A 13,738-nucleotide genomic window follows, 5' to 3' on the forward strand; every position below is an offset into this window, starting at 1 on the left:
TTATATATTAATTTGTAAGGCAGAATTACACAGAAAAAGGAGACACACACAGAGAGAGAAGGAGAGATCTTCCGTCTGCTGGTTCACACTGCAAATGCCTGCAACAGCCAGAGCTGAGCCAAGCCAAAGCCAGGAGCCAGGAGCTTCCCTACATTCTCCCACGTGGGTGCAGGGGAACAAGGACTTGGGCCATCCTCCACTGGTTTCCTAGGGGGCATTAGTAGGTAGCTGTATAGGAAGCAGAACAGTAGGGATATGAACCAATGCCCATTTTGGATGCTGGTGCTTAAGGCTGCCTTTTAACCCGCTGTGACACAGCGCTGGCCCCATGATCCAGCATATATATTCCAAGGTATATACACAAGGAAATGAAAACTTACATCTACACAGTAACTTTTACAGAATTTTTGTAGCTATATTATTCATAATATCCCCAAAATGAAAACAATCTATGTTTCGCTGATTAAAAATGTATTATGTTCATATAGCAAAATATCTTAAAAAGAAATGATTCATACTGTAACATGGATGGGCCTTGAAAACATCACACTAAATGAAAGAAGTTGGGCACAGTAGATCATTTACTATACTATATTATTATATATTATCCAATTCGTATGAAATGTCCAGTATTGCAAATCCACAGAGACAGAAAGCAGATTAATGGGTGATAGGGTAGAGATCAAAGAAGAATGGGGAGTAACTGATAATGCATTTGTGCTTTGTTTGGGTGGATATACTTTAAAATTATATAGTGATGTTGACTGTATAACTCTGTGAATGTATTTCAAACATGCAAACACATACTTTAAAGAGTAAGTTTTATGGCATATGACTTATATATTAATAAAGCTGATATATATTTGAAATGCAGAATAGACATGTATAGGGGACACCCATTTGATGTCATCTATTTTCTCTGAAGGACTTACAATGTTAAAAATTCCAAGAATTTATAGAAAGTCATGGCACCATATGTTTGATAAAGGAAACAGTACTTCTTTTCCATGCTAAACCTTAGTGAGAATTCCATCTGTAATAGGCCACATTTCCTAGCATCTGTACTCTGGGATGTTGTTTCACAAGCTTTTTGGAGCTGCAGAACTTGATTCAGATAGGTTTCAAGATAAGCCTTCAATTTCTCTTTGGTTGTGTTTCTCATGTCTTTTTTTTTTTTTTAATGTATGTATTTATTTGAAAGTCAGAGTTACACAGAGAGAGAAGGAGAGGCAGAGACAGAGACAGAGAGGTCTTCCACCTGCTGTTTCACTCCACAATTGGCTGCAATGGCCAGAACTGTGCCAGTCAGAAGCCAGGAGACAGGAGCTTCTTCCGGGTCTCCCATGCAGGTGCAGGGGCCCAAGTACTTGGGCCATCTACTACTGCTTTCCCAGGCCATAGCAGAGAGCTGGATTGCAAGTGTAACAGCCGGGACTAGAACCGATGCAAACACTGCAGGCGGCTGCTTTACCTGCTGTGCCACAGTGCCAGCCCCCTCATGTGTTTTTAGAAAGATTTATTTTATTTATTTGAATGGCAAAAATGACAGAGAGAGTCTGTAATGGGCAAGCATGGGCCAGGCGAAAGCCGGGAGTGTGGAACTCCATCTGAATCTGCTCCCACAAGAGAGCTGGTGGATGGCAGGGTCCCAAACACATGGACCATCCTCTACTGCCTTCTCAGGTGCATCAGCAGGGACCTGAAGTGAAGGCAGAACAGCCCAGACTCAAACTGTCCCTCAGATGAGATAACAGAATCTCAAGCAAAGGTCAAAACATTGCTCCACAATGCTTTTAAAGAGATCTACACTTGTGAGTTATATTAATGAATATCTGAGATTGATATGATCCAAGAAGCACAGTGTTTTCATGTAGCAAAGCTTCATACAGCTAGAGGAATGAATGCCACTCTAAGTGAATTAGTTCTATATACATACTCTGCACACTGGAATTCAAAAAGAGATATGAAATTCGGTAGCCTCTGACTTTTCCAGTTTTTTTTTTTTTTTTTGGACAGGCAGAGTGAACAGTGAGAGAGACAGACAGAGAGAAAGGTCTTCCTTTGCCATTGGTTCACCCTCCAATGGCCGCCACGGCCAGCACGCTGCGGCCGGCACACCGTGCTGATCCGATGGCAGAAGCCAGGTACTTATCCTGGTCTCCCATGGGATGCAGGGCCCAAGCACTTGGGCCATCCTCCACTGCACTCCCTGGCCATAGCAGAGAGCTGGCCTGGAAGAGGGGCAACCGGGACAGAATTTGGTGCTCCGACCGGGACTAGAACCCGGTGTGCCGGCGCCGCAAGGCAGAGGATTAGCCTAGTGAGCCGTGGCGCCGGCTGACTTTTCCAGTTTTGACATTGGTATATTAAAAACCAACAAATAAAGGTTTCAGGAAAATCACAATTGCAGATCAAAATTTCTTTACCAGAGCTCTCAGAAATAACTTAAGTATCCAACAGATCATTTTAGTTCATACTGTTCTTTAGATTTATTGCCAGAATTAAGATTTAGGAAACAGTAGTACAAGGCTATGTAGAAGGCTAATAGTGAGAGTGGGGGGTGGGAATAAACTAACATTTTCCAAACACTAATGAGAATTTAAAAAATTGAATTGTTGGCCAGCACCGTGGCTGTGGTGCCGGCACCCACGGTTCTAGTCCCGGTTGGGGCGCCGGGTACTAGTCCTGGTTGCTCCTCTTCTAGTCCAGTTCTCTGCTGTGGCGCGGGAGGGCAGCGGAGGATGGCCCAAGTGCTTGGGTCCCTGTATCCACATGGGAGACCGGGAGGAAATACCCGGCTCCTGGCTTCGGATCGGCGCAGTGCCGGCTGTGGCGGCCATTAGGGGAGTGAACCAACGGAAGGAAGACCTTTCTCTCTGTCTCTCTCTCACTGTCTATAACTCTCTCTCTGTCTCTCTCTCTCTCACTATCTAACTCTGCCTGACAAAAAAAAAAAAAAGAAAGTTGTGTCCTAAGAATACTCTATTCAATATTGTACACTTTCAACATGACTATTAAAGTTAATGTGCCCCATGTTCAGTCACTCAGAGAGCACCGTTTACATGGCATCATCTGGGCACGGAGCAGTGTCGTAATGAATCCCTTTCTCTCTTTTAATGTCTTTTATGAAATCTATAAAATATTTTCCTCCTCTTTAATGTCTTTCATTAAATTAAAAAAAAGCCTGGATGCATGTATTTATGTTAAAATCAATGATTTTCTGAATCCTCTGAGGAACTTTTGTTAAGATACGTGCTGTACATTTTTATCAGTGCATGACGTTAATCATCACAACACAGACATAGTTTCATTTGACAACATGAAGACAAACTATGCAAAGGGATGGTGGGAACTGTTTGGAGAATGGGCTCTGTAGAACTCAGATTCTTTCCTGTGCATTTTTAGTAAATAGAGGCTTCATTTAAAACCACTACTGGTGGGACCAGCATTGTGGCACAACAGATTAAGCTGTGCTTGAGACACCAGCATCCAGTATTGGTGTGTGTGTTTGAGTCATGATTTTTCTGCTTTGGATCCAGCTTTCTGATAATGCACCTGGGAAGGTATCACATGAGGCACCAAGTGCTTGGGCCTTGACACCCACTCTGTGGGAGACCCAGATGGAATTCCTCGTTCCTGTCCTCAGCTTGCCCATGCCCTGGCTGTTGCAGCCATTGGGGAATCAACCAATGGATGGGAGATTCTCTCTTTCTCCCTTCCTATTCACTCTGCCTTTCAAATAAATATTTAAATAAACAAATGAAAACACTGCCAGTGTTGTAATTACTGTTTCACTATGTTAAGTACTCCAGACTAATTTATTCCATGTATTTCCACACTGCAGAGTGCAATGACCCATCATGTGCTTGTAACAGTTCTCTCTCTACTGTCTATCACTTTATGGCCCAATTTATTTGGCATATACTATCTTACACTTCCTAAAAGCAGATAAATAGGAAGCATAACAACTGTCTCAGTAGTCCAGAATACCTACTGCCCCTAGATCTTGTCATCTCCTGTTTTTGTTGGGTTGGAGCTATGGCAATATGTGTGTGATATTTACATTTTCAGTTATAAAGTAATCTCTAAGAATACAAGGCCAAATCAGGCTTGGTCAGTATAGCATCTGCTATATTGATAGTCTCAATACATATCCTTTGACTGGTATGGATAAGAAGAACAAACTGGGTTACTTCTCATGTTTCCACAATGTCCCCAAATTTATGGCAGGTTTGCACTGCCACACTCCAAGATGCCCTAATCTCATCTCACCAAGAAGTAAGGAATGCTGTCAGATAATGGAATCAGACCACCAAAACCTAAAGATGCATGGTTGCAAACATAAGAGGAGGGCAGAATCCCAACAGTTCCTATATTAGAGATATAAACTGTGTACTCTCCTCAGTTCCCTCTGAATTAATTGTGTATCTGAACTAATTCACTAATTCATGTTTTTCCTACATACTTCCATGACAGCAGGAGCCAACCAAGACTTCATGAAAATGCACAGAGGTGAATTTGACATTTCTAGCGGTGTATCCATGGCCTCTGATTACAGTCGTGTCCACAATCCAATTTTTCTGAAATAAGAAAGGTTCTGGTAAAGAATTTATATTCTCTGAAAACTGGACTTCAATTTTTGATCTGCTGTAAACAGATTTTATCAATCCCAGTTTGGTATGCTTCCTAAAAATAGAACAATAGGCCATTTTTATAGACTTTTATTCTGTTTTAATAGGTGTTAGGATTTAACAGCATTATAACTTTCGCAACAGTTTTCCTCCTTACTTTAAAAAAAATTTTTATCCTTACAATTGAAAATCCTGCTGCATTTTGGCCTTCTTATAGCTGCATTGATTAGTCTTCTAGGAAGCGCAGCTGTGGCAATAATCCCGTCTCTGCATCTTTTGCAAGCAGGAGGGAAGGCAGGAGATAAGAGTTGCCACAGGGAGTCTATATTTAATCTACAACTGGCTTATCCAAGTGTCTTATTTCTCCCTGAGGGTCTCACCACACGCACAATTGTTAGAAAAAAAAGAGAGAAAGAAGGAAGAAAAGTTCACCCAAGATTGGTCTTCAGCTAATTAATTCATTTCAGAGTTGGCAAGAAGAAGTTTTTGCTTTGCTTTGCTACTCATGCAGGTTCTGAGGAAACTAGACGTTCACTATACCAGCAGAGCTCACCTTTCTGGCTTTGCCCTGTGGCTGCTGTTGGGGGATGGCTGAGCTTGTTCTTGGCAACAAGTAAGGCTGCTGGGAGGCATCTGTGAATGGTGTCTCTAGTTGCTCCATCAAAGAAACCCCACGGATCTACACTGCAGATTTTTATGGGCAATCACACAGGGGATTAAAGTAGGTGTCTGAGGCAATCATAAAAACAATTAAGAAATAAATAAATGCATAAGCAATAACATAAAATAAAGTAAATAAACCTTCGGCCTCAAAGAGTTATTTTGTTTTAAACACAAATTTTATTGTCATTACACTACTTAAAAGATTATGCGATTATCTGCTTTATTTGACATAAGACAAAAAATGCCTGACTTTGCAAGATTTCCACCATCTGTCTCTGTCTGGTTCCACCCTAAAACTTCAGGTGTTCTAAACAGAACCCTCACTCTGATTTCATTGTCATGAAGTCACACCACATTGTACCTATGTGAGACTCTTTTTTTTTTAATTTTTTCTTTCTATTAGAGTATCTTCTACTGTGTGCTCATCCTAATTTATTAAGAGTGAATTCATGGCCTTATCTAAATAGGGTCAGAGTTTGTGAACTCAAGAGGCTTCCATAGCCTTGGCAGCTCATGACAAGAGCCTCGGTGATTACTGACATCATAAATAAGAGTGTCAATTGTTAAATCAACAATGGGAATCACTGTGCACTTACTCCCCATGTAGGATCTCTGTCCTTAATGTGTTGTACTATGCGAATTAACGGTAAAACTAGTATTCAAACAGTGCTTTATACTTTGTGTGTCTGTGTGGTTGTAGTCTGTTGAAATCCTTATTTAGTATATACTAAGTTGATCTTCTGCATATAAAGATAATTAAAAATGAATCTTAAAGAAGAATGGGATGGGAGAAGGAGTAGGAGAGGGGATGGTTTGTGGGTGGGAGGGTGGTTAAGGGGGGAAAACCACTATAATCTAAAAGTTGTACTTTCAAAATTTATATTTATTAAATAAAAGTTTAAAAAATAGCAAAAAAGTGAATTCGAGTACATCTATTCCCAAAAATGTTACACTGTTTATTGCCCCTTCTTCTCTGAACACTGTTAGCATATACTCTTTTTTTTTAACTGCAGATGCAGCCATGCATTACTATTTTTTCTTTTTAGATTTTATTTATTTATCTGAAAGTCAGAATTATAGACAGTGAGAGGGAAAGACAGAGAGAGAGGTCTTCCATCAGATGCTTCACTCCCCAGTTGGCCACATTAGTTGGAGCTGCGCCGATCTGAAGCCAGGAGCCAGATGCTTCTTCCTGGTCTCTCATGCGGGTGCAGAGGTCCACGCACTTGGGCCATCCTCCACTGCTTTCCCAGGCCACAACAGAGAGCTGGATTGGAAGAGGAGTAGCCTGGACTAGAACCAGCGCCCATATGGAATGCTGGCGCCGCAAGCGGAGATTAACCTACTGTGCCACAGGCCCCAGTATATACTCTATTTTTCTTTTTCAATTTACAGGTGTTTATTGGGATTCCTCTTCAGGCGAGGTGGCTGGGAAAGTCACACATCAGAGGTTGGGAGGGCTCCTTTTATAGATACAGGGCATGGGGGTTAAAGGTTGAGGTATGTCTGATCCTCATTGGTTGAACTTGATATCATACAAAAGAACTGAAGTGAGTGGAGAGTTTAAGGCCGGGAAGGAAAAGACTAGGTGTAGTTAGGATTGTACAAAAATGTATTCAGCATGATTCACCAGATGCTGACTTCATTGCCTGTGAATAGCAAAGAAGTAAATGAAGAGATCTGTTCATTACGTTTTTGAGGCAATCATCAAAAATTGTGAACTACTCAACTTTTAATACGTATCTACATTTTATTCCCATAGAAATAGTCAAAATCATTGACTACATTATATAGTAGGAACTAAGATTTAGCATCCTCTCTACTCACTCCTTTTAGACACAAAAGATAGAATCAGAAGAGAGCATTTTGGAGCCAGTGGAAGCTAAACGAGATGAACAATTGGCTTTGGACTGCTAGAGAATTCACAGAACACAAGGAAGGAAACAAAATTGCTATATCCCATCCCAGATTCCAACTGTTCTAGACGCAGCCATGCTGAAGTATGCTGACAGCACAGAATGTGTCTCACACTCTAATAGGATCACACAAAGTACCAGGAAACTGCTGCTGTGGTATCTGAGTATGCTGAGCAATCATGAGGGGAGAATGGGCTAACTTGACCAGTGTTGGAATTACTTTGTTAACAACAAGGGAACTTATATTTAGATGCTACATCTTATTGTGTGTTCGTGTAATTAGTTCAATTAATCCTCATAGACTCAACAGAGCCAGGATGAACATATTTGTTTTTCTGACTCTTTCCTGACCATTGTACTGTGTTGCCTGAACACACTAAATAAGCAGCTTCCAGACAGCTTTTTGTGCTACGATTCTTTTCAGTTATTCTAAAACGTACGACATGTAGACCTAACGTCTTCTAATCAAGTATTGTCAATATCTATATCCTCCTTTCAACATAGAAGTGTGATTATTCCACAAATTTATTTTTTACCTCTTCATTTATCCCATTTTATGATTTCATTATTCTAAAAAATAAACCTTTTTGATTGTGCTTTTCTTTCTAGACTTTTCCCCAAAAAGTATTTTTCTTTTGCCCTTTGTTTTCTTCTTACATCTCTCAAAGTATCACCTAACTCGTAACTAAACTATACCCTTTATTATTTGCTTTAAAGAAAGTCTGAAAGTGGGAGAGGCAGAGAGAAAGAGAGGTCTTCCGTCCACTGGTTCACTCCCCAATTGGCCGCAATGGCTGGAACTGAGCTGATCGGAAGCCAGGAGTCAGGAACTTCATCCAAGTCTCCCTGGTGGGTGCAGGGGCCTAAGCTCCCGGGGCCATTTTCTACTGCTTTCTCAGGCCATAGCAGAGAGCTGGATTGGCAGTGGAGCAGCCAGGACTCGAACTGGCCCCCACATGGCATGCCAGCACCACAGACGCTTTTAACAGTTATCTGTTATCTATATTTTCAGTCTCATGTTTTATTTATGTAACTGTAATAAGTAATTTTTTGAAATCTCTGATATTTTCTAACCTGAACACTTGTTTCTCTTTGTCCTCACTCATGGTGTCATGTTTCCTTCTGAATAATCAAATTCATTTTCCTTGGATTATTGTGCAATTATTTGAAGCTTGGGAGGAAGATGTGTTCTTTTAGAAAGCGTGTTCTTCTGGTTTTGACCGGCCAGGTTGCAGCCAATAGTCCAGAATCATTTTAAACCAAATGTAGAGCCTGAGTGTATTGTACGCATCCAAGAGATAGAAATTTGTACTCCAATTTCAGCACTACAAGTTTTGATTATGAACCCAGGGATATGATTTTTCTACTGATCTTCTGAGATGTAAGACATATTCTTTTGCAGCCTCCTGGGTGTTTGTGCTGAACTGGGAGTGAGAAACACTTACATGAGGGTCACATTTAAATTGTAACTGAAGCCTTTCGAGATCCAGATTTTTTTTTTTTGACAATGTATGTGGTAATTAGACTCCCCTATTTGGGGCAAAGTTTAGAGTTTGTGTGCTTATTCTCATGCCCTTCTTAAAAATGCATGGCTGTCAAAGATGTATGGGCTTCAAAACCAGCTCTACTTCTTACTAACCCAGTGGTATTGGGCAAGTTATTTGGTTTTGGGATTTTAGGGTTCAAAATAGGAGAAAAGAAAGTCAATTAAAGCACAAAAGATTTTATTTCAAGAGGAACACAATAGATGGATAAAGAGAGATGGTTTTCAGTTTGCCTAGAGAGCAGGCAGCAGGCAGAGTTCCTTTTTAAGATGTTTAATGGAGGGGAGCTGGGCCGGCACTGTGGCTCACCAGGCTAATCCTCCACCTGCGGTGCCGGCACCCCAGGTTCTACTCCTGATTGGGGCGCCGGATTCTGTCCCAGTAGCTCCTCTTCTACTCCAGCTCTCTGCTGTGGCCCAGGAAGGCAATGGAGGATGGCCCAGATCCTTGGGCCCTACACCTACATGGGAGACCAGGAGGAAGCACCTGGCTCCTGGCTTCGGATCGGCACAGCACACAGGCCACCTGTGGTGGCCATTTTGGGGGTGAACCAATGGAAAAAGGAAGACCTTTCTCTCTCTCTCTCTCTCTCTCTCTCTCACTGTCTAACTCTGCCTGTCAAAAAAAAAAAAAAATAGGGGAGCTCATGTTAATGTGCAGAGTGCCACATGGGCTCTCAGACAGTGACTGGAAGGTGTGCAGAAGACTTGTTGGTGAGTTTTCCAATGTATTGTGTTAGCAGTTTGGAGTGCCCCAGGTGAGGGTTTTGCTGGGTAATCACAGTTTCACTAGCCTTTAGATTATTTATCTCTGCCCAGGTTAAACAGGTTTGTGGTTAACTATTCACTCCTCAGTAGCTACTAAACCTTTCTATGCCTTAGTTCCCTAAACTGTAAGACTGGGGAAATATTATATCTATATTTTACAGTGGTTGTATTAGATAGAGTAACCCTGTGGGGAGCAACTCGGACTAGACTGTTACTGGAATTAAGACTTATTCTATGCATCTGCTCTCCCACAATATGGCGCTGGGAGAGGAGGAAACAGCTTCTACACAGCTGCCTCCAGTTCAACCAATAAACAGCAGGACCTGCTCCTGATTGGAGGAGAGCAGCGTATTCGGCATGTGGGTAGCAGAGTTGGGATTGGTGGAAGAGGACTATAAAGGAGGAGAGAGACAACATGCACCAGGAACATCTATCTGAAGGAACACCTGTGCAGCCCCCGAGAGAGCCGGCCGGCGGTGTGCCGCTCCCCCGCGGAAGTGGGGAATGTGGCAGGGGGAACCGCCCTTCCACGGAGGTGGAAGGGATGGTAGCCAACCCGGGAAGAACCAGCAGCAAACCCGGGGAGGGCCGAGCAGATAAAAGAACAGCGCAGGGTCCTGTGTCGTTCCTCCGCGAAGAGGGGGAGCGACATAATGGTGCCGTGACTCGGATAGGAAACCTAGGCAGGGTTTAGTGTCGTTCCTCCATGAAGAGGGGGAGTGACATAACCCATATAAGGTTTATAGATAATCTGGATGTATAATTTTTAAATTAATGTTAGATGAATACAGCCTTTCACTCTAAGTTATTTATGAGCTAGCACAGATTTGGATGATACACACACACACACACACATATGTAATTCTAATAAACCTGATGTGATATACACCATAAGTGATGTAAAGAATTAGTTTATATCACATAAATGTGAGTTTAAAGAAAGAATGAGGAGAATGAGGGGCTGGTGCTGTGGTGAAGTATGCTAAGCCTCCACCTGTGGCACTGGCATCCCATATCAGTGCCAGTTCATGTCCCAGCTGCTCCTCTTCCAATCCAGCTCTCTGCTTATGGCCTGGGAAGGCAGTGGACAATGGCCCAATTGCTTGGTCCCTTGCACCCACATAGGAGACCCCGATAAAGCTCCTGGCTTCGGTCCAGCTCCAGTGGCTGCTGCCATTTGGGGAGTGAACTGGTGGATGGAGAATCTTTCTCTCTATATCTCCCATTCTCTCTCTGTAACTCTGCCTCTCAAATAAATAAAAAAATATTTTTTTAAAAAAGTTGACCAATCATCCATATTCCTAAGAATAATCTATACATTAAAAAAGAATGAATATTTCACCAAAATACTATAATTACTTATAGAAAAAGTTATCAATAAATAGTCCAGTGTTGTGGTGCACGAGATTAAGACACTGCTTGTAACACTGGGTCTCATATCAGAGTGCCAATTCCAGTCTTGGTTGCTCCTCTTCTGATCCCGCTTTCTACTAATGTGCCTGGGAAATCAGTATAAAATAGTCCAAGTGCTTAACTCCTGCCACACAAGTGGGAGCCCTGGAAGAACTTCCTGGCTCCTGGCTTTGGACTGGCCCAGACATGGCTACTGCAGCCGTATGGGTAGTGAACCAATGCATAGAAGATCTTTTTCTGTCTGTCTGTCTTTCAATAAATTAAAAGTGCTAGAAAATTAATCAAAACAAAAATAATTATGTTTTTCTGTATTAGAATACTACAGAGACAAAAAACAGGTTAATCAACTTGCTTTTCATTAACTTCGCCTAACAAGCCATATAGACAAACAAGTACAAAGATTTAAAGGCAAACAGAGGCTCACCCACTCTCACTCATTCTCTAAATGATTGCTGCAAATATCTTTCTATTGTTGTTTGGGCTTTGTTGATTTTGACTTCTTTATATTCTGTGAAAGAAAAAAAAACAATATAAAGAAGAATTTTGTGTCTTTCTCCCAAGGTGGAAAAAGTGGACCTTAAACTTTCAGAAGTCATGGATATTGACCATTCAATATGGGGCCAAAGGCAGATTTTGTTTTATTTTATTATGATTATTATTATTACTATTGGTCGCAGCCTTGAAATCACCAAGGGATTGTTCTAACGCAGGTCTGGCTACAATGCCCTGGATGCCCTCCCCAGCATCTGCCTTTAATCACAGACAATATGGTTTGTGTTTAGAATCGAATGACTGTCATCATCTAGCACTAATGTTCTCTGTCACAGGGACTTAACAACCCATTTGGGGAACACTCTCAGAGACTTTCAAATTCAATATTCTTTCCAAACTCCTGGCTTTTCATTAACTGTGCCATGTGGGTTTCCAAGGCGTGATGCCCAATGGTATTACTTTTCCAAAGAGGTCATGGGAGAGAAATGTCTCTTTTTTTTTTCAAGTGCATATTTTAGCACATCTAAACATGCAAGCCCACTGTACACCTTATGTAAAATTCTGTGTTCACAGATAGCCAACATTCAGACTCAATCAGATTTTACACAGAAAAGTGCACTTGCTTTCAGATTGCATAGTAGCCAATTCCCCAGCACCTGATTGAACTGAATTATAAACTGTTGTTGATTTTCCACGTGGATCTTGCTTGCTTCTTTGATATTTATTTTCTCATTAATTTTCCTCTGATTTATTTATTGTATTGTTATAAAGGGAGAATGTTGAAGTTCACATTGCAGTGACTGAATTAGCAGTTGAAAAATGCATAGTTATGATGTGCAAATAACTCCCTAAGTGACCTGAAGTTGTGCTATGGTACCCTGTCTCTGCCCCACAGGAATGTGGAACTATGAATTCTGTCTTCACAATCCCTCTCACATCTCTCCTTTCTTTTTTTTTAACCTTTCTTAGGGCCACCATTTCAAAACCTGTCCATATCTTGGACTGGAAAATTACCACATTTTCCCAATGGTTTTCTACAAATACTAGCTAATCCCCTATAAGTTCATCTTTCTCACTGCTGCAAAATTTATCAAATCATCAAGTCCAAGAAGAAAGATAGAAAGGAAAAAAAGAGAAAGGAGAAAAGGAGGCACAGAAGGAAAGAGTGAAAGAAGAAGAAAAATGAAGGAAGGACTGGGAAATTTCTATAAGAAGAAAACAGGGAATAGCAACAGGAAGGGAGAAGGATACAGACAGAAAGGAATGCTTATGGCAAGTAGCTGCACATACAACAGTGCAAAAGTGGAAAAACTTTGTCCCCTTGATTTCTGTCTGCTTTCTTTAATAGGACTCCTTTTCGTGCAGTGGATTTAGGAAGATGATAGTTTCACCCCACTAGATTCTTCTGCACCTGTGTATCTTCCCTTTTGTATACAGAGAAGGCTGCTGTAATGATTCCAAGCACAAGACAATGTAATTAGGCCAGTTTGAAATATCTGTGTGAGAAAGAAAGGCGTCCTTACCCGGTACTCTATCAACAGGGGACGTTATTGATTGGAAGATGATACATTAGTGAGATGTCCTGCGAGGATAGGAGGGTTGCAGAGGACATGGTTTTTAGTGTTGATTATACATTTAGAATGTGACATTACGTAGAGAGAAGAATGTTGGTTAGCATCCTTAATTTTTCCATAGTATAAGAAATCATCTGTGTTAGGATATGGAAAAAAATAAAGAGGTCAGAAAACGCTGGAAATGGAAGTTTGTTTCTCTCTTTTCTGTGATTCTAAAGGGCGACTTACAATGAAGAGCTTTAGGATTTCTTATATGATAAATATTAATAGCTCAAAAATATCAAAGGAAAAGTAGAAATCTTAATAAGTACTTATAAAAATGAAGAAGCAGAGGAACTGAAAATGCTTAAGGGTTTAGTAATATAGTTAGGAAACACACAAAACAAAAAAGAAAGTTTCATTTTTGAGGAAAATGATGGGTGGAAAAGTTCAATTATGTGACTTTAAAGATAAATCCATGGAGCCAGCACCGTGGCTCATTTGGTTAATCCTCCGCCTGCGGCACCAACATCCCATATGGGCGCAGGGTTCTAGTCCTGATTGCTCCTCTTCCAGTCCAGCTCTCTGCTGTGGCCTGGGAAGGCAGTGGAGGATGGCCCCAGTGCTTGGGCCCTGCACCCGCATAGGAGACCAGGAGGAAGCACCTGGCTCCTGGCTTCAGATCGGCATAGCTCAGGCCGTGGTGGCCATTTTGGGGGTGAACCAATGCTAACTCTGTCAGTCAAAAAAAAGATAAAT

The 13,738-nt window shown here is 41.3% G+C and overlaps 1 pseudogene; it reads right to left on the reverse strand.

The window, feature by feature from the left end:
- LOC100355698 (eukaryotic translation initiation factor 2 subunit 2-like) overlaps positions 1-13,738 on the reverse strand; it is a 135,265-nt pseudogene that overhangs the window by 102,108 nt on the left and 19,419 nt on the right.

The sequence above is a fragment of the Oryctolagus cuniculus genome, chromosome 10 (assembly GCF_964237555.1).
Source record: "Oryctolagus cuniculus chromosome 10, mOryCun1.1, whole genome shotgun sequence".
Classification (NCBI taxonomy): Eukaryota; Metazoa; Chordata; class Mammalia; order Lagomorpha; family Leporidae; genus Oryctolagus; species Oryctolagus cuniculus.